This window comes from Enoplosus armatus, chromosome 3 (genome assembly GCF_043641665.1).
Source record: "Enoplosus armatus isolate fEnoArm2 chromosome 3, fEnoArm2.hap1, whole genome shotgun sequence".
NCBI lineage: Eukaryota > Metazoa > Chordata > Actinopteri > Centrarchiformes > Enoplosidae > Enoplosus > Enoplosus armatus.
In genome coordinates this window covers 7,412,502-7,434,744 of record NC_092182.1, presented here as the reverse complement: position 1 = coordinate 7,434,744, position 22,243 = coordinate 7,412,502, and positions in this window count along the sequence as shown.

Genomic DNA, 22,243 nt, shown 5'->3' with positions numbered 1-22,243 from the left:
CCATTGAGAATTAAGAGCACTATGCTCTGACAGAACATGCTAAAGTATTTACGGTTTCCACATTTCACACGGGCTGTGTGCCAGCACTGACGGACTGTGGGATAAAATCCCAGTGTCAGTGACTTCAAAGCACCTCTCCAGCAGCCTGTTCTCAGAGTCAGCCTTGAAATACCTGCCATGCTGTCACACAGTGGCAAACAAGGCAGCTATTGTGTCCAGGTGCTCCTTTGTTTGCTTGACCTAGCTGGGTTGCTTGGCATGACGAAAGACCAAAGCACACAATGGAGGGAGAGGGGCGGGAGGGTACTGGTGGTCTTGACAAATTCCTCACCACATCAGGCATGACTCCATTCCCCAACACTGCTGTGTTTGGATTTGGTGGGAACTTGCCTCAGAGTCCTGGGATTAAGATGATTGACATCTCAGAAAGTGTTTTGAACATTGTAGACATTGTGTCCTTTTGTAGTTAGGAAGTAGAGTGACTGCCCAGTTGATTTTACATTTCACTCATTATTATTTGTGCTGCATTTTGGTATCAGCTTTCTTGCACAATGTAACTGATTTCCTGCTTATGATTATGTTTTTGTTTTTTAAATCTTTCCTATTTTTCACCCAGCTAGTGGACCGTTTTTAAACACACACATCAACACACACACAAAAAGTTTTTTGCAGCGTCCCTGCAGACTTCACATGGAAACCAGTGGAATTTGGACGGGAGCCAAAGCACACTAAAACACAATGCTCATACAGTATGTCGCTTATGGTAATTTCCTGTGGCCGGACCAGCAGGCCTTTTATCAGAACTTTTGAGGTGATCTTGAAACTCTTTACATCAATATGACTCTTGTTGTTTTTTTCTCAAGCAGTGCGAAAAACATTTGGGTGTCAACTGTGACAGCACATACAGTAGGAGTAGTAGTAGCACCCTTTTATTTTTCCATAGAAATGAAGTGGACTGATTGGCTGGAGGGGCAGGGTCACAAAGGAAAACATTTGTCCAGGGTTTTGAGGGTTCCTGAACTGGTATGATTTCAGCAGGGGCACAAAGCAGGTTTGCCTGAGTGCATATTTAACTCTAGTGGATGAAGCATATGGGCGCTTCTGTCTGAGTCGGAGTGCAGGTGGTTCAAGAAGAATGGACCCGCTCCACCAAACAGCCAACAAAGAGCTTTGCTCTGCAGCAGTGGAAAACTGATATAGCACAGCTACATCTGTTCTGTGCACTATTAAAGCAACAAGGTTTATCGTTTATCACGTGTGCTCCACGTTGGAGAGACTGAGCGCAATCTATATCTTGTGCGTGAGAGTGATTGTACAGAAAAATGACATCACTGACGAATCGCCACCAAGAGACTTCACCATGAATATTAAAATGTAGAGATTTAAAGTATGTGGCTTGTGTGCACTCATGCACCTTTAAGCAAACATGTATTTTGCCGCTAACACAATGAAATGAAACTCATCTCTTATTTTGTTAAGGAAAACACAAATGCACATGCACACACGTACAAAAAGTCACATAAATGGACACTCATCGTCAAACATTCTGGCCCTTTTCTATCCAACAGGGAGACAATAATAGCAACACAGAAACAAGCTGGCTGCTACACCAACAGATTTGCAAACGAAAATACACATAGTAAATAATTGATAAGACTGAAAGACAAATAGTCTTTTGAGTACATAAACAGAGACGGGCAGATGAGCAAATGCATCAACAGACCGACATGACCCTCGGTCCACTCACTGCCAGCTGACCTGCCTGCAGCAGCGTGTGGCACTCTAACAATCCTCAGTCTGCAGCCTAGCACAGAGCCCCGCTTTGTGCCGGAACCCAACGCTGATTACAGGGAGGTGGAGTCAACATGAAAAAAAAAGTTGTTGTCATGGGTTCACTATCTGGGGCACTGTGTCTGTGTTTGTTGTTGTTGATGACGAAGCTATGTACTGCTGTGTGTAAACAAAATACAACTTTAAATATAACTCTGTGAAGCATAGCTGGTGTGTGGTGTTGTTAACACACAAAGTTTTACACATAGTTAGTGAAGGTGGTGAGTGATTGGAGATAAGTTAAAGGACCAGTGTGCAGGATTTAGGGGGATCTATTGGCAGAAATGGAATATAATGTTCATAATTATGTTTTTATTAGTGTATAATCACCTGAAACTAAGAATCGTGTTTTCGTTAGCTTAGAATGAGCCCTTCGTGTCTACATAGGGAGCGGGTCCTCTTCCGCGAAGCCCGCCATGTTGCATCACCATTATTCTGCAGCAGCCCAGAACGGACAAACCAAACACTGGCTCTAGAGAGGGCCTTTTGTGTTTTTATGTTGAAGTGGCAGCTTGAATTTGCTGAAGGCCACCATAGGTTCCCCTTACATGCTTGGAAAGGGAGGGGTGTGGGGAGTGGTATTCAGTTGATCACAATCTGCAACCTCATCGCTAGATGCCACTAGATCCTACACACTGGTCCTTTAAAGATAAATCACTTTTAAAATGTATCCATCTTTACCTGTATTAAGCTAAAGACTTAAAGTTTAAAGAAACTTTATGTTGTGTTGTTGTAAACACAACATTGACAGATTATCAAAAAGTTTGTATGGTGGACTTGTTAGCCAACAGTTGCCATGTTTACACGTCCAGCAGACACGGAGCAACATTAGCACTCATTTGGAGTCACGCACATCTCAGAAAGTGTTTTGAACATTGTAGACTGTCCTTTTGTATTTAGAAAGTAGAGTGACTGCCCGGTTGATTTTACATTTCACTCTACATTATATGTGCTGCATTTTGGTATCAGCTTTCTTGCACAATGTAACTGATATCCTGCTTATGATTATGTTTTTGTTTTTTAAATCTGCAAATGTTCTGTATCCTTTCCTATTTCACCCAGCTAGTGGACCGTTTTTAAACACACACAGCAACACACACACAAAAAGTTTTTTGCTGCGTCCCGGCAGACTTCACATGGAAACCAGTGGAATTTGGACGGGAGCCAAAGCACACTAAAACACAATGCTCATACAGTATGTCGCTTGCGGACCAGCAGGCCTTTTATCAGAACTTTTGAGGTGATCTTGAAACTCTTTACATCAATATGACGCTTGTTGTTTTTTTCTCAAGCAGTGCGAATGTACACGTCCAGCAGGCACGGAGCAACATTAGCACTCATTTGGAGTCACGTTTCTGGCCACTTTCCTTTAAGCTGTTTTCTGGTCTCCACCAACTCCTGAGAGAAATATCTGCCTCTTTAGCAGCCAAATGCTCCACTATGTTCACCAGCTAGTTGCTAACTTTGACTGTCTGCTGTTTGGTGCTGGCCAGGTAGCGTACAGATCGTTTTTAGATCGGCTGCATCTGGAAACAAGGTTAATGAGAGTGATGAGGGAAGCTGTGGACTGTAAAACCAAAACAATAAGCTGAAGGAAGTAAAAATACTTGTGTGTTCGTGTTTGTAGTATGGTCTTCAAATTTAGATTTAAATCAGTACAGGTTTGCCTTTAATTTTTGCTAACATATCTAGTGTTCTCTGGGCCATCCACAATAGTAAAACCTTGCTTCTTCTGCTATCCCCTTGTTGAATGAAGCGTTGGCAGCGGTCCAGGAGATGTAGGGGAAGACTGAGTGAATTGTCCCCCTGAGGGAGTGGCTGTGGGCTGGTAGGGCGAGGGCCACAGGGCCCGGGAGTGCCGAGTTGTTACTATGCTCCAGTTCTGTATGTCAAGGCTGTATAAGGTTTCATATGGAGAGGCAGGCAGGGGACTAGCCTGGGAGAACATTCAACTGCAGGGAAGTGAGCAGTCAGGAAGTGAACAATAATTCAAAACAGAGCTCCAACAAAAGAGGGCCTTCAAATGTGTTGACTTTAAACCATATCATTTATCCAAGCATTCATGGTGTCCCTGAGGGAAATATACACGCACATAATAACACACAAAATATAAAAGGTCATGCGTGAGTTTTGAGGTGGAAACAATGCATTTAAACATACTATGGGGAAAATACTGTTTGGAGTATAATGAGCATATACCGATGGAGCTGAGAAGTGGATTATGTTGTAGGAGCGCTTTGAGAAGGTTCTACCAACATTTTAATACTACTTTTTTTCACTACTGGAATCCATTGTGACAGACAGGAATACAAGCTGAACACAGATGCCATGGAAACTACAAATGTTTAGAACCCCTTTTTGATCCATATTGAACTGTGGAGTTAATTTAAAGAGTGTTTGTTAAAGAGGGTGAAAATTGTGTTAAAGAAAGTGAAAATTGTAATCTCAATCATCTTTTTCTGCTTTTCTAAAGGCATAGTAAAACAACCCCGCAAATGTGCTGCAAAGCCATTAATGCCCCCTCTGACACAGCTGTGTGTGAATATTTTATGTTTTGCTATTAAAGGGTTGAATTTTATGGGGCTCTGAGATGTATTCTGACCAGAGACATGCACATGCATACTTGTGCCAGGGAATGTATAAATGCAACACTTACACACTAACCAAGCGTGCACACACACCTTCTCGTTATGCTTTTTGTCTAACTCTGGAAACAAAGTGATCCAGTTCAGTGAGCAGTCAGTAACAGCGTGAGCAGCTCTGTGGGTTGGGAGAACTCAGTGGTTCTCTGTGCTGAGCGGGATCGTCTGCTCTGTCACTGTGCTGTGCTGCGTTTACTGTCCTCAGCAGGAAGCTCAGCCCCACTCAGAAGCTGACTCTCTGCCCTGAGCTCCAAAGCTGCAGGTCTTCCTTGGCTTTTCACTGTGATCCAATGTGGCACCGCTGCTGCACTGACTCAGGCATGTACAGTGTGTGTGTGTGTGTGTGTGTGTGTGTGTGTGTGTGTGTGTGTGTGCGCTTGTAGATTCATATAAAAGGAGAGGATGATGTGTAATATCTCACGGATGCAAGGAGAGAATGGTTTTGGGTATGGGTGGCGTGTGTTCTTGATTGAATATAAATATGCACAGACAGGATGTGTGTGTCTGTGTGAGTGTGTGTGCTGCAACGTGTGTGAGTTGTTTAGCTGTTCGAGGTTCATCGCCATGACAATGTGAGAGACTGCATTATCACTGTGAGGCAAGCTGTCATGACTGTGTCTGTTCTTGGAGGAACGGCACCCTCATTATAATTTTTGGGATCCTTCGGGAAGAAATCTCGGTACACTGGAGCCAGGTCAACCCCAATGGCACACTAACCCAGAAGACAGTCTAGACCATTACACTTTTAAGAAAGGAAAATCCAAACTTTGATGCCGTCAGTCTATGGCTTTTCAAAACATTCAAATAAAATAAATAAAAGAAAAGAAATTCTGGAATACTGATCATCGCTCAGTCTGAGTCACCAACTTCTGTTTCAGTCAGTGATTTCTTACTTTCCCCAAAACAACTTTTCTGTGTTGGCTATTGCATCAAGGTGTGAGAGAGTGATAGTTATAGTGGGGGAATACCAGGGGCAAGAAGAGCGAAGAAGTCCAGTTAGGAAAAAGTGAGTACTGAACTAATGAAAGCACATCTATTGAAGCTGCATTGCAAACTGTACAGGCATCTTTCAGGGAGGACGAGGGATCTCATCGTCTCTTCCTCAGTGGTTTTCTCCTTGTGTGATTCTTATTTCGTCAGTGCAAAAATAATGAGGCCAGCAAAAGCTATTGCTCTTTAACCCAGAGGGAAGATTTTATGCTGTTAAAGTACATTTGTAGCTGTGCTGGAAATATTTTGACATGACCTGAGGTCATCTATGTTTGGTCTGTTATCGCGGGGAGTAAGAACAATTCTTTGTCTGATAAAAATGCAGGGTACATAGCTGGAATGTCATTTATACATCACAGCTATTGCACATGGTATGCAAGATATGAAGCGGTCATTGTGGCATCTACTGTATGTGTAGACACATTCCTCTGAACAAAATAAAATATATGAATGAAACTTTGTACCTGCATGTGTTCCCCTAGAGAAGACATCTGCACACTGTATATATACAGTATATGTATAAAATATTCACTTTCTTTGAAGCTGCACTCATCAATATTTTTACATTAACAATGGATCAAATGGACTCTGTCCCCAAGTGGCCAAAAAAATCAGTAATTGCCTCTTTAAAGTGCCATAAGACATAACTTAATTGTTGATGATGCACACATTAGTAAAACTGCCATGTGTAAGGGAAAGACAAGTACGTTATCATATAATTAAATAATATTCTATGAATAACCTTTTATGAAGCAACATTAGGCAACTCTAGTGCCTTTTGTTAAACAGGGTTGAAGTCACCATTTTGACTGTAAAATATGACTGAAAGCTTTCAGCGCTGGTCATGTGAACCCCTCTAATTTGTATTTTCATGATTTATTTCTTCTTATAAACGACAAGTTGTCTTATGACTCTCAATAGGTCATCCACCTTTATAGTTTCCCAACCTTGGCATGCTTGGAAAATGACATCTATAACTCAAAAGGCTCCGGCACCACCTGAACTTTAGAACTTGTTGGTTATAGTGAATAATAGTTCATTCCAAGCAGAACGAGCCTAAGCCTTCAACGGCCTTACCATGAGGCTGCTGCGGCTGCTGCCTCCAGACAAAACAGCAATCTCACTGATGCCTTTGCACTCGGTCCCCGGCCACTGCAGCTTACACGTATCGATCTCCATAAACATGCTCATAAACTACCTTTAACACCTCTCTGCTCTGAAGCTTACATAGTGCCACTGGGGCCGGGACTGGAGATTATGGGGTTTATCTAATAACCTCTTGGCAGAATCCTTCCCATCTAGCTCTCTGTTCCTCTCTCTCTCTCTCTCTCTCTCTCTCTCTCTCTCTCTCTCTCTCTCTCTCTCTCTAGATGAGTGGTCAGTACTCACATCCCCACAGTGCCTCTTCTCTGATTTACTGCCTGTACTGTTTCTCCCTGTTTTAGCCCCACCCTCCCACCATCAGTATTAAAGCGGCTGCTCAACATATGGGCAAATAAATGCTCTTTGTCGCCATTACTGATATTAATCCCACTGACACACACACACACACACAATCACAATCTCAGGCACTCCACCCTTGAGTGAACAAGGTAGGGCGGAGGCAGCGAAAGACAAACAACATGTAATGGATGTGTGTGAAAGGCTCCTGTGTATGAGCACTATGTCTTTCCATCATGGTGGCCACTGTGAGTTGTCATTTTAGGTCCTTCTGTGAATGCGTGCACCTACTTTTGTGTGTTTGCATGTGTCTTGTGTCTATGTGTGTGGTTCCAGTTTAACAAAGCAAAAAAAACGACCCTCCACCACCCAGAGAGGCTTTGCATCCAGATGTGAGCAGACAGGTTGAACAAGCAAACAGAATGTGTTCTGCGCGTTCTGTTATTCATTAAACAGAATAATTTCATATGCACTGGATAGTATAGGTATATGTGTAAGAGACATGACTGAAGTGAGTAAGCAATTGATATTCCCATGAGTAAGTGGAAACTCCAGAGTAGCAGACTAAATGAGATCCCCGAGGACTGAGTTTACTGTGAGACCGCTCATCTTTGTGGATGCGCCCACTGCAGAGCGATTCCTCTGTGGCGTGGAAACAATTTTAATACAAGGGGTCATACAATATATTATTATTACATGTATGGCAAATGTGAGTGGTTGCTGGGCCCTTTTCTGTTCATGCACACTGGTGCACTGTGTTTTCTTTTGTACCTAAGCAGCCAGTTGCAGCTCTGTTTGCAAGTTCAAACTTAAAATAGTTAAGATTTGTTTTTACTAAATATATCCTATATCAATCCAGTAACTGCAAGGTGTAACTGTTGTGTAGCTGACATTAATACGTTACCCATTTACACTGAAAAGTAAAGGAAGTAATGAGATATGGTTGACACATCTGACATGACACATGATTAAAATGTGGTTGAACAATCATGACAACTTGGAAGATTTTAAATTAAGTTCATAAAAACTACACAATATATCTGACATTACAAAATGCAGTCAGTTAGGTTAGCGTTACGCTAATCCTCATTTCTCATTCTAAACTGTATGAATACTACTAACTCTGAAACTCTGAGATATAAAAAATAAAGTCATGCTCACATTTACAGAAGATTGTTGGTTTATCATATTGTTTGACTCCCTAAAACTGTTCATTTTATGTAACAGTTTGTAATGCTCCGGAGGCTTCCTGTTTACATTGTTGATTACTTTTGATTGGAGGGCGCCACAGATGTTTCCTTGTAAGCGATATATATTGCAAATGTCTTTACTAGCTAAGACCGGCCTCAAGTTTTAACGGTGCAACCCTATTTAGTAGATCACTAGTTTCAAACTAACTAGTGTTACTAAAAATTTAAGAAGGAATTTATACACAACAGCCATCAATCAACCCATATTGAAACATTTCATTATGTGTATTGATAACAGTTGTGTGTACTTTTTAAGTTTCTTAAGTTAGTTGTGATTTCTTGAAGTATGAAATGAAAGTGTTGCCATCTGCTGCCATACAGTGCACAGTGTTAAGACTAATCGTATGCTAATATCATGAAGAATCAACACTCTGGCTGGATAACTCTCCAATCCAATGGTTTTTATGTTGCCTTATTTTGAAGACAAGTTATCCCAAACCTCAACAGCACTCTCTCAAGTGGAAATATATCAGTGGATCTGTCTGGGACAATGCAGCTTGACGGACTGGTGAAAGAGGACCACATTCTCCTCTTTGTCTACGGCCTTTTGAAGGGATTACAATGTGAACCCACCGAGGGAGGATCACTGCATATATTTACTATAGAAGTTGTTTAATAAGATTAGTTTTATTGTATCCTATTGGTCTCAGACGTAAAAGCTTCACTGGCTCATTCTTCGTACAATCTGATTATCCACTGATGCAATCTTAACAAGCCAAAGCCCTTGAAATCAAAGGAGCGAACCACACGGCAAGAATGCATGAGAACGTTTTTGCCAACTTTTGAATATTCAAATGAGCTCTGCGCATGCAAAAATGGATGACCTGTGTGATGAGTTGGTGTCCTCGGCAAGGAATACCTCCATGAGACGGGTGACAACAGTTTTGAAAAGCTACCATAGAGCTCTTCCTTGGATCGAGTTTAGAAAAGGTTTTAGCCAAGCTCGCAACATGGCTAGTAATTGCAACGTCAGTGTGTTGGTTGGCCGGTTTGGTCTAGACAAATGAAATTTTGTGCAGCTATTCAAGATTCCTAGACTATGTATCCCAATGACTTCCCAATGACTGGTCTGACTTCTCCTATAGCGCCATCATCGGGTCAAAATATCTATTTGCCCAATGCTTTGATGACCACCTGCAAAACTAATACAGCCTCAGCCTCAGCTGTCCTTTGTGTTCATACTGATGAGGAAATGTTAGCATGCTAACACGCTAAACTGAGATGGTGAACATGGTAAATGTTCCACCATTACCTACTAAATATCAGCATAGCATTATCACTGTGAGCACATTGCCATGCTGATGTTAGCATTTAGCTTGAAGCACAGTACAGCCTCACAGAGGTGCTAACATATGGCTGTAGACTCTTGTTAAATAATGCAAAGTATGAATATGTTCCTCTGTCCTTCCTTTTCGTGACTCTAGCTCTACAGGTGAAATTGTTTCCCCTTTTGTCTCTTGGTCAGTCAGTTATCTCAGTGGGCTCATTGCTCATGTCTGTAGCTCATTTCCTGATTTGGCTGCTTTACCTTTTCCTGTTAACTGTTAAATGCGAAATGAAGTTTGTTGTTTAGGATGTATTTTTAAAATGGCTGCCATGAGATTAAGTATACCAAACTGCATGACTTCCTTATTATCAAAAGAACAGAACTGTGAAATACAGCTTAAATACATGAGATGCTTTCCACTGAGCACAAAGCCTCGGAGCAAAGTGGATCAGAGATCAGAGTGATCAATATCTTCATTCACTGAAAAATCTCACTGTAATTTGGTTTATATGCAGAAGAAAACGTCTTTATCAGTGTGACTATAGCTTGAGTCCTGTAAATAAAGCATGAGAAAGTTATCAGTAGGGAAGAACACTTTTTTTGCCCAACATTTATGTGACTGCGACATGAAAGCATCATGGCTTTCAGACTTCATTTCAGCATGCGAGCGCTCAAACTGACTCTCTAGCTCAGGAGTGGGACGGTGACGACTCTGTCATACCATTAAAAAGATCAGCTTTTCACATATCCATTCATCTCTCCCTCTCTGTCTCTCTTTCACTGTGTCTCTGGGCAGGTAAAAAATAATCCTCATATCCAGCCTATTAGTCACAGAGGATTAGACCCCTGGCAGAGACGAGCAGAGATGGGAGGTGAGCAGAGAAAGAGAGACAGATTAAATGACTACGGTATTATGAGGTAATGTTCAGGGGCCCCAAGGAAAAGGGTCATCTATGAAACTGCTGTGTAGAGATATGAAAATGAATGAAGATATTTACAACATGAGGATGACTCTGCCTTGACTGCATACTGTACATGCTTCATTTACGCGTAGCTGCGCTTCACGAGTTTGTGTCTGTGCGTATGCGAGGCCCGAGAGCACGTGTTGTGTTTGTTAACAAATCCACCCCAGTCTTGTACAGACTCCCTGATGAATTGCCGACTCGGGCCAACTTTATTATCAGCGTGGATAGAGATCTCTCCAACCTTCCAACCCTTTGAAAAAGCTCATTTGAAAGTCAAGACTCATTTATCAGCTTTTGATCTAATTAAACAACCTTGAGCTGGGATGAAAGCAGGGACCAGCCATTATCTGACTCCATTAGCCACAGGCACGGCATAAAAAATCCCATCCTTCACAACTTTAAGTCAACTTTCTCACTCTTTCTGCTCCTGCAGCAGCTGTTAAGAAATTTGATCTTCCTTTCATCCCACCTTTATTGCTTTGCTGCTGGCCCTCTCTCCCACTGTTTCCTTCTTTACCTTTCTCTCCTGAAACTTTTCACGTCATCATTGTTGACCTGTTTAGGCTTCTTAATTTCAACTTTAAAATGATCTACTTTCCTTACGTCAACCTTTTGATTCTGGCAAAGGGCTGTAAATCCTCAGCTCCGATTCGTTACTCCTTCTAACATTTCCTAATCCCCTGCGTGTGTCCAGGTCAGGGATTGGCTCTTCTCCTCAACGAGAACATTACATCTTCCCTCTTCCCACTCCTCAAGGGACTTCAGTGACTTACATGGAGATGTATGACGATCAGTCTAGGGTCAGAACAAGCTGGAAATTGAATTATGTTGTTATGAACACTGTGTTTGAGACTTCAGTCCAGTGTATGCATGGTGCATGGGTTTCACATGGACTTATAGTTTGATACCAATAGCCTGAGGCAAAACATATATCAATGTAGCGTGAGGTTAAAGATCCCCTCTTTCATCCAGAGACGTTTTTCACATTGGATCAGAATGGTGTGTGCCCCCTCTGCTGGTAATTGTAGGTATTGCATTGTGGATCATGGCATGAGGCAGTAAACTTCAGGCTGAAGAGGAAATATTGAAAAAATAAATATAAAAACAACCTATGCAGATCCTTTTACTATTGAGAAATGTCTGTTACTGATTCCACAAACATTTGTTACCATTACCATTACACTGTCACCAGCCATTTCAAATGTATCTATAGCCTCTTGTGTTGATTGCTCGTATTCAATCACTTCATAGTGCCTAGCATATTCAGTAATCATTGAACGCATCCCGGGAGTCATTATCAGTGCATGCAGGCGTTTGGGAACATTACCATTGTAAAAATTAGGTGGCATCAGTTTCCTAAGATGAGACATGATGACCAATTAGGATAGAAAGACATATGACTCTCAGTGAAAAAAAAGATAACATTGGAGGAAATATTCTGGTGGAGTGTAATTAGTTTATTGTCCAAGCTATTAACTCTAATTTACGATGCCTGCAAACAAGCTGTTAAAGGTAATGGGGCCTTGCCTTGTTGAGAAGAGTTAATAATACCAGTGTCATGTAATTACATGCACAATTCAACAGACTGCACCTTGACCTGACCTCATGGTTTCATTTTGTGGGAATCAATAATGGAAATGAAAAGAACAGTCTCTAATGGTGGACTGTCACTTAGTCAATCCATCATGTGCCAGTTTGGCGGGCTGGTAGGGCGCAAGAAGGTGGTGGAAGAAGTATTCAGATCATTTACTGAAGTAAAAGCACCAACACCACAGTGTACAAATGCTCCATTACAACTAAAAGTCCTGCATTTACAGTCCCACTCAAGTAAAAGTACAGAAGTATTAGCAGCAAAACTGCTTTTGCAAGATTCTGCAGTAAAATGGCCCCTGTGAGTGATACATTATTATTATATATGACTTTTTAGACTCCTTGCTTCTTTTTTTTATGAAATATGGGTTAATTTGATCAGTTATTGAAATTAAACAGTGTGAGAAGTTTAGAGAGGAAGTGTCTCTTCAGTGGAACAACTTTAATGCATTTAAAACATGACAAGGAACCCCAACCACACACAGCTTTGTTGTAAGGGGTCACAAGTCAAAAAGGTTGGGAACCACTGATTTCATCCTCAACAATGTGTTGTGTTTTATAAGCTTATCATTTGTTTGTTTTATGTAAAATCTTAGCTCCTTCAGGAACAGCTATGCACCAGCACGCTCTTTTGTCATGAAAAACGTTTAAATATCACATTTGAACACATATAAAGTTAAAGCTTCATCCAGAGAAGCTTCCCTAAGTTTTTTTATCTTTTTCCTTAAAAATATTAATGTTCTATCCTTCGATATGAATGTCAACAGAATGCTGCGTACAGTTCACTGACATTACATTACATGATTTCAGTGTATTACATTTTTCAAACCTATGACGACTATTTGGATCACCCACATGCACAAAGTTGCTATATTCAGCTTTTATATACTATTTATAGCCGAGATAAAGAGTTGAGCTGATTGCTCTTGATCCCATATAATCCCAACAAATTTAAAATGGCACCGTAGATAAGACGCTGACACAGATGCATCACGCTTTACTACTGTATAATACAGACATGTGAGTGTGATATTGCATGAATGCACAATGTCCAATGACAAATGATATGATCACCCACAATGAGACAGTCTGTCACCTCTGCAGGTCAGCATGGTGACAGTATGGATCCTGTTCTGGTTGATGTTACATGAAAAATTGCCTCTAATGTGCTGATCTTCCTCTTAACTGATTTGAAAATCAATTAGTTTGCATCGCGCCCGTACATTTTCAATGAATTGGTTTGTCAGCAGAATTTGGAAATTAGCAGGCTGTGATCCTCAAACTGAGACTGGATAGCTTTTAATTAAGGAAAGGAGTTGATTGCGAACAATCAGATGCTCAGATTAGCATGAACAGAAGGCATGTTTGAGGCTTCCCCTTCATCGTCTTTTTTAATTACTTGACAGATTTATCATTTAATATGTCGTACATATACAAATGATTGAGGCATGTTCACTGAAGCTGTAATAAATAGACACACACACACACACACACACACACACACACACACACTCATATACTACATCCATTGTAATACAAACAAATGTGAATTTACCAAAAATATGACTCCAGATTATTCACATCTGCTGAGCACAGTATTATATGGAAGTAGTGACATTTCATGTACTGTTGCCATCATACAGCCATATGCACCTGGGGGGAAGCTCAGAGACATCTTAATTTTGCTATTATCGAGTGGACTTCCTCCTTGGAGACCACATACTGGTGTGTAAAGATCCAGGATTTCAGATCTAATAAGCTCCTGAGCAGCTCTGGAGCCCCCGGGGGGCTGCTCCCTCAACCTTCCTCTTTCCACTCCATACTGAGGGTTTCCAGCCCGGCACTGCCTCCATGTTACTGAGAGTACTAACATCTGACATTGATTTCATGGTTGGAAATGTAAACTCTTGACTCTTTGAGATTTTTAGAATTTAATGTAGATGGTCTGTATTATGTTGTGCTTGTAGGAATAGTGTGGCAGCTGAGCTTTAAGTGAGCGGCAGCTCAAATTTGAGTCCCTTGGTAATGTTTGTTGTTGTTGTTGTTGTGGCAAATAAGACCAGCATGGTGCATAATTTTGTGAAATTTGGCAGGGTTTGTTTCATCAGGGAAAGTGATTTTGATTAATTTGCTTGCAGAGTTTTGTAGAGATGGCTGGGGGTTTTCTTCTGTTCTTTAGTACATTGTTGAATTTCAGAGTATATTGACAACAAATGATATAGAGCAGTTTTGTCAAGAGGGTTTTGAGGTTGAGATCTCAGAAAATGTTAATGAGATCGGTTGCTTACTGTGGCCAAAAGTTTTAAAGAAGAAATAGATTGTCAAGCAAAGAGGTTGGGAAACCTTAGATGTAGACTAGATAACAGTGCAGGGTTGCATTTGAACAGGAGAAGTTGCAACATTTAATTCCCAGTTGCAGAACAAGCATGTCACTTGTTGTTAATCATTTGAGATTAAAGTTTAATCCCAGTGAAGTGTTTTCTTTGACTCTTGACTGAGTTGACTGGGAGACAGGAAGCAGTGTTCAACAGGATGTTGGTATCTAATGAGGTCCATCCTGTTCAGAAGCTGCATGAATGTTGATGGAACAATTTAAAAAACTATACTGAAGCTCACTTTAATGATCTGGAGGTCAGAGATCAGAGAAAAGCCGTCACGATTGCTGATTCTTATGAGCTAACATGTTGTGAACTGCCCCAGAGAGGGAAGTCTTGTAAACAGGAAAGCAAGGTGGTGAGGACAGCCAGACCCTCCATGGGGGTCACTGTCACCCCCAGCCGGTTGCCATTTCAGCTCCAGGATGGATCAAAGATGGTTTAGTGGCCCCCTCCCTTGCCATTAATGTAACAGACCAGGTCATATTAAAACATTGAAAACAAAGGAGACTCCACTGGCAGGTTTAACACCATCAGGTTATAAGAGAACCCGAACCAGGTGTATGAGAACCATTACACAGCAAGGAGGTCCTCGGAGACACAAGTGCTTACCAGTCACCCCTAATGAAGGGAATCTCAGATTCACTCTCTCATTCCAATAACAGACGAACACCTATATTGTGCTATTTAGCTAGCCACTACCCTTTGCCACCCATTTGTAATCACAATACAGACGCCATTTAAAAGATCCAAAATTATATTCCACAAATGAAGCCTGTGCTGTCTCCATTTATATTGATGGAGGCAATTATCGCCAAGATGAATTGTGAAATTAGCATGTTAATGGGTTATTACCACACAATCAAGTACACTGGTCCCAAAAGACTTTCTTCCTACCAGTGGCTTGATGGGAACGTTCCCATGTGTTGAAGGTGGAAAGGAACAATATATAATGCTTGACAACTGATAAATTGGAGGAATGTGAATCATGAATGCAGGGTCGAAGACGCCACATAATATTCTGTCTTTAGAAGAGCAGCCCTATTTGATTAGACACATGCTTTGCTGCAATATGTTTTTTCTTTATTCGAGCAACATAATTATACAATTATTTCCCAAAATGTGAGATGCAATGTGTATTTGAGAGTATAAAATAATTACTAGCTGCAGATGACTCCACTCCAGATAATCAAAGATTATCCACATGAGATTCAAAGCACAACGTCAGTGTTCCATGTGACCACTAGGTGGCACTCTAATACTGCAGTAAAGCAGCCCAAGTTGTCCAGATGTTATTCAAATCTAAAGGTTAGCTTCTCCCTCTGTGCGCACTCTTTGCTGTTTGAAAGGTCATCATTCGCAAGCAGAGGACAATCTGATGTAACATTTATGTTGCTGAATCATAATCACGGTCTGCGACAGGGCGGCGGAGTTGATCACTATCACAGTTTGGATGATGCTCTCATTTTCAGCCCCTCACAAAGTTCTCCAGTGTGACCTGAAGGTGAGCATGGTGAGAAGAGGGCCATACCGATGTTTACAGTGTCATCTCTCCTTGGTGTGCTCAGATAATAGCTCTCCTCTCTGAGTTTTCCACATTCATGGTGACAATTTGAGCGACAATTTGAGTTTTCCTGTGACTAAAAGCGTCAGCATGTAACACTGATGCCGGATTGGGGCCAGTGTATCAGCTCATGAAGGGATGAATCAAATGTCAGTGTGACAGGGAGTATGTGGGAACAGATCCATATTTCTATTAGGCTCCACAGACAGAACAGATAGGACCGGATTGGCAAGCATGTTTGTGCATATTTTTACTGTAATGCAGCTCCTTCATCCTTCAAAAGGAGGCGATAGAGATGCCAAGAGACACACACACACACACACACACACACACACACACACACACACACACACACACACTATCCCCATCCTACTCTCCCATTTGATGTTCATGTCCCGAATCGATCCATACAAACCGAACAGATCTGTACATGCTTTTGCCACAAGAGCCACTCCGAGACTTCTCATTCTGGTTGAGGCAGGCGACTGGTGTTATTGATCCATCTGCAGTTGCCTGAAGGGGAATGACTGCCAGCGAAGATGAAATCTACTTGTTCGCATGGTCCCTGTGCTGCAGAGGCCTTTAGCAGAGTGCGGGCTATTGGCAGGCCACACATCAACTGTGAGCTCTCAGACACACACAACACTGGTGGATATTGACTGAGCTGTGCACTCTGAGGTGTGATAGTAGTAAGTAATTATACTTGGTGTACCACGGGTGAGGTTTCGGCCCTGTGGGGTCAAAAGAAAGATGATAGGAGGATTATCAGACCTGTAGAGTTGTGATTTCAGGTGTATTCATTGAAGACTCTTACCAAATGCGCCCTGTTCCAGTTTAGTGTCCTTTATCTGCATGTAGGGTTAGGCTGTAGCATGAAAAATGAATTGAGATGGTGACCAGGGTTGTGTGTTATGTGTGTGATGGCTCTGTTATTGAGATCTGAGAGGTTGGTGGTGGAGAGGTCAGTGATTTTGGTGGCAGTGTGTGTGATAGCCTATGACGCTCTGGAGACAGTTAACATGGTAAAGAAACAGGGGGAGCAGTAGAGTAACAGTAATATAGACTGAATTGTGCTCATGTACAAAAAAGTTTTGGGGATCACAGCTTGACGTACCAGAATGCGGTCCGTTTTATTCCTGTTAAAGGAAATACTTAAAGGATGATGAATCACTGGGTTGTTTGGTAAATGCACATCTGGTTAACTTCCCTAAACTCTTCAGCATTAGCGACTGTTCTGCCTGGTGGATGATACAGTCCCAAACAGGGGTAGCGAATGCTGCTGTACTCATCCAAACTGACTTTATTGCCCCATATGATTCCAAGGAATTTAAAACTTTCTCCTTGCTCAACTACAGCAGGTCTTTAGTGTCACTGATCAGAAATCATTATGAGTTGTTTTAATTCACAAGAATAATACACAGATCATGGAGTCACACTAGACAAAAGCAGGAAAGACATTGTGTGACTTTCAAGTTTGTGTGTAAGAGAGAGAGAGAGAGTCTTAAAAGAGACAACGTCATGCATGAGAAAGCTGCACAGTGTTGCATGAGGCTTTGTGGGGCGTTAAAGCAGCGCTGAGGCATCAGCCACTAGCAGCAATAAGGCTGGGCAGGGATATCTGTCACTGCAGATACAGACACAGAATGGCATTAGTGGAGTCAACGAGGTGTGTGTGACTCACATCACACAAAACTGCTCTCCAATGGGAAGCAGGAGCATAATATGGTATACAAAAAAGTAAAAGGACATTTAGATTTTAGTGTTCAAGCTTTTTTGTCCTTTAATGTATTTGTTTTATCAGTCATGCATGAAAACCTCCCCCTTCTCTTCTCCATCAGACTATCAAGTATTGGATGAGTGTAATCTACAGGGTAGAAAACTGTGTTTTTAACAGAAGAAAATGCAAAAAGCAGCTATATGGTGGATTATAAAGAAGTGAGACTTGGTGAAGGGATTTATCGAAGGGCGCAGGATGCTGCAAACAAAGCTCCCATGATTCATCTTGCGGCTCTTTGTGAAGTATTGTTGTTTGGGTGCTCTCACCTTCTCCTCCTCAGCACTTAGGCCATGACAAATGCAAGTGTCATCTGTGACTAGGAACCAGAGCAGCAAAAGGCCAGTCAGTTAATACCAGCGGAGGGAGGAAGTCAGCCACACTAGTTGTGATGAATAGATACCATATCTCCTCTGAGATAATTCTGTGTAAGTTGCTTTCTGTGAGGAGACAGGCTGCTCGTTTTTGCACCAGTCAGCACATTTCTTCAGAGAGGGTTGAGCTTGTTGGCTTGTTTCTGTCTCGGATCACACTTGCTCTCAGACACATTTTTAAAAAATGATTAGGATTAGTTTTTCATTCTTATTTATGAGCAATTCCTCTGTACACTTTTATATTTATACATTTATTAAAGAACACTCTGCTGTGATACCTGAAATGGCAATGTTTATGTATAAAACTGTACATGGCACCAAGGCAGGCACAAGAGACAAGGGTAAATTAAAGGTTTTGTTTACCCAAATTTCAACCATGTCCAGGTGAAACAAATCGCTTTAACGTGACTATAAAGGCATATAACAGTTGCTTTGCGCTGTGTTATTTAAGAACACTAAAACAGTTTGAAACACACCAAACTATGAGTTAAACTGACTACAAACAAATACCTAACAAGAGTCGATGGCCATGCTAGTGGCTATGAGGCTGTACTTTGTGCACTCACAATGACAGTCCCAACGTGTTGACGTTTAGCAGGTATAATGTTTATAATGTTTAATGTAAAATGTTCACCATTTTAGTAACATTTGCTAATTAATGCAGTAAATACAAAGCACAGCTCTTAAGGTATGTCATTTGTTTTGCAGGTATTTGGTCATAAACCTTCCAGTCTTGGACAAACTTGACCTGATGGTTGGAGGTTAAGTCAAGTTAAGTTGTGACCAAAGTGTTAAACCAACCAACAGACCAACATTGCCATCCCTGTTGCTGCACTGCTAGCATGGGTAATAACAAAATTCTTATTGAATTACACACATGAGCTAAGAACTTTAGTTTTGAGCTTCACCTAAACACCCTGATGAATTTGTCCTGACCAAGTACAAGCATGGACAAACCACATATTTTGTCATTTAATTTGGAGGATTCATTGTATAATATACAATATACAAAGTCAACACCTACGCTCTCCCTTGTTCTGGAGCAATGCCACACCAGGACACAGGTACTGCAGCAGATATGAGAAGAATCTAAGGCAGCCAGAAAGATCTCAACTCATAACTAATGATAAACAAAGTCATTATGGTAAATGAAACAATGGTTTAACTTGTGACCAATACTTCATGACAAAATAGCAGTAAAATGAAATGGTTTGTGGAGGCACAAGTCAGCCTACATGCACCAGAGAGCCATGTAGCTGGGCCTTTACAATGGTCATTTCAATGATTTGTAATACAAGCAAATAAATATCATAATGTAACTACAATGTCAAGCCAAAACCAACATTAGACCAATGACATATGAGGCTTTATCTTCAGCGATTTCCTAGTGTGTTCAGCGAGTGTGAAAGAGGTCCTGACAGCTGATGCCTCTGTTGTGGCCACCGCCGCTGGACAGCTATAACACAGAGGTGATTACACACGTCCCGACCAATCGAAGGCCGTCACGGTTTGACTTGTGTGACAGCCCCTCGCTCAGCTCACCTGCTCTTACTGGGACAGCGACAACAGGAGCACAGAATCCATCAGCGTGCATTGTGGTGAAATTGATCACTGCAATCAATATCAACCAGTGAAGCCACTGGCACACAGCTGCTGCCGCTGCAGAGGAGGAGGCATCAGGAGTGCTTTGTCTTGTCTGTGATCTATCTATCTTTAGGCAGGAGCTAGGCATGGGATCAATATGCTATAGGCAGCTCATATTTCACTGGTGGCCCAGAAGGGATGAGAGGGCAGAGGGGGAAGAAGAAAGGGGAAGGGGAGGATGGGATGATGACATGGCTTAGCAAGGCTCTCGGGGGTCAATCCAGAGAGCAGATAGCGTGGCGCAGGCACAGGTGATGTGGATGCAACCAAAGGTGAGAAAAGGAGAGAGAAGTTTTGGGTGTGACGTAGGAGTCAATAGTGCAGCAGAGGCTTATATGCTACATGGACGGCAGCGCAGCCTGACAGCTTGTCGATTCAGTGAATTTATAATGAATGTTCTTTTATTCTCCTCTTTCTCTCTAACCTTTCTCTTCTCCTTTACTCCCTTTATCTCGCCTCCCTCCTTCCTCTCCTCCTGTCACCTCCCTCCTCTCTCCGTTCGGGAGCATCACTCCCACCCTCCTGCTCTCCCTCCCGCTCTCCCTCCCTGTCACAGACCCGTGTAGCCTATCACCCTGAGAGCTAAAAACAAAGAGTTATATGAAAGGCGCTTAGTCGCTTTCCCTCCTACCCCTGCTGTTGCAGTGTCCTAATGATGCAAATGTTAGGCCGGCTAATGAGCAGGAGTTATGTTTGGGCTGAAGTTTGCTGCGCTGCTCGACCACCCTGTCTCATGAATAACATCACCGTGTCAGACTCAAGATGTGTGTTCCTCTCAGCTCACAAATAATGACCATTACAGATGGCGCTTTCTCCAATTACACGCAAGAAAAAATAAAGACAATTGTTGTCCATGACGGTGTCCGAAGGAGCAACTGGGGGCTTTAAAATGAAGGTAATGAAAATTCATTTAAAGAAGGAAAATGTAAGCAATCTGCCCTGTTTGAAACACACACACACACACACACACACACACACACACACACACACAGGCAGAAAAAGTGTCTAAAAACTTCTGGTGAACACTCTCACCTTTGCAAGTCACATAACCTTTTGACTCCGAGTTCATCCTGGCTGTCACCTAACACACATGCCTCTAAAAGAGAGCGAAACCAATAGATGTTGGCTCTGTGTTATTACAATAAGCTTTATGGCTGCTTGCACTTCTCTCCCTCCCCACCTCGTGGCTTAATCCTGCCTGCTTTTGCCCTTCAGTTTTTCAAAGACAGCCTGCGGGCTAGAATTGCCCTTTGCTGACTTGTGGCTGACAGTGAATAAGTTCCCCTCTCGTCTCCTCCCTTTTATCTCTGAGATCATACTCTGAGTGGGTCAAGATCAATGGTGCTCCCTGCAAATCTGCCCAGACTCTGGGTGCTTCTCATTGACCTTACACAGGGGGTAACTGAACACTTCTACTCTCACCCAGCCAGCTTTTACATTAACTTCTATGGATAAATTTACCCGCCCCTCATAGGGTTTTCATCAAAAAGTCACAGACCATGTTGGTACAGACCAGTTTCTGGTCTAATTAAGGTCTTCTTGGCCTCAAACTGTAAGCTGCACTCCTGACATGTGTCTGGCTGAAGTCATTCAGAAACACATTAGCGGCTTGTAAGTGTTAAAAGGTAAGATTTCCATCACTGCTGAAGAAAGGAATAAATGGTTCAGAAGAGTCTTAGTGCATAAGCTCCACTAAAATCTTTCAGAAGTAACACACTTGTTGAAAAGCTGATCCTAGGGAGTCCAGTCTTGTTAAGAAACTTCTATGATTTGTGTTATTTTTAATGTCACCTTAAGGTTTGCTGACAGTCCATTGAGACTTAACAGGAATACAGCATTTGGAGCACAAATGACAATCCCTATAACCAAGGACGTGCCGTGACAGGGTGATAAATGGCTTCACATGATGGAACAGACAGGACTCTAGACACTGCAAACTTCTTGACAACAACCGAAAGAAAAAAAGAAAATCAATTTCAGGTATGGCGTAGAATTAATGCGCTGTTTTGACTGAACCGAGGGACAAAGTCTTCCTTAGGAATGGGCTGTAATGTAAAAGTACCACAATGACAGAGCCACAATAAATAACCCTTGCATGTGTTCAGTGGAGTAAAACATGACTGAATAACCTAAAATTAACCAGAGGAAAAAAGAAATTCGTACTCTGCAGTCTATCTTATGAAGTGCTGCATCAAGACAATAAAAAGCATGAGAAGCAGAGTGTACGTGAGGCTATTGCCGTCCTCAGGCCTAATACAGATCAAGACAGCAGAGACAGCAGCCCGGTCCAGATCCAGCTGGGGCTCACTTCCAATGGGATCCCTGCGAGACCCGCTTCAACAAGATGGATGACGGGCAGCGAGCTTCAAACTGGGCGCACTCAGCCCAGACATCATTGGGTCCGGGCTGAATAAAGAGGTGGTGGCCCCTCGCCTGCTCTTCCCTAATAGGAGGCACTGCCTGGCTGACAGCGGCCCATAAATAACCCAGTCGGCGTGTCACTGGAAAAGAACACACTCACCTGAACACACTCACTCA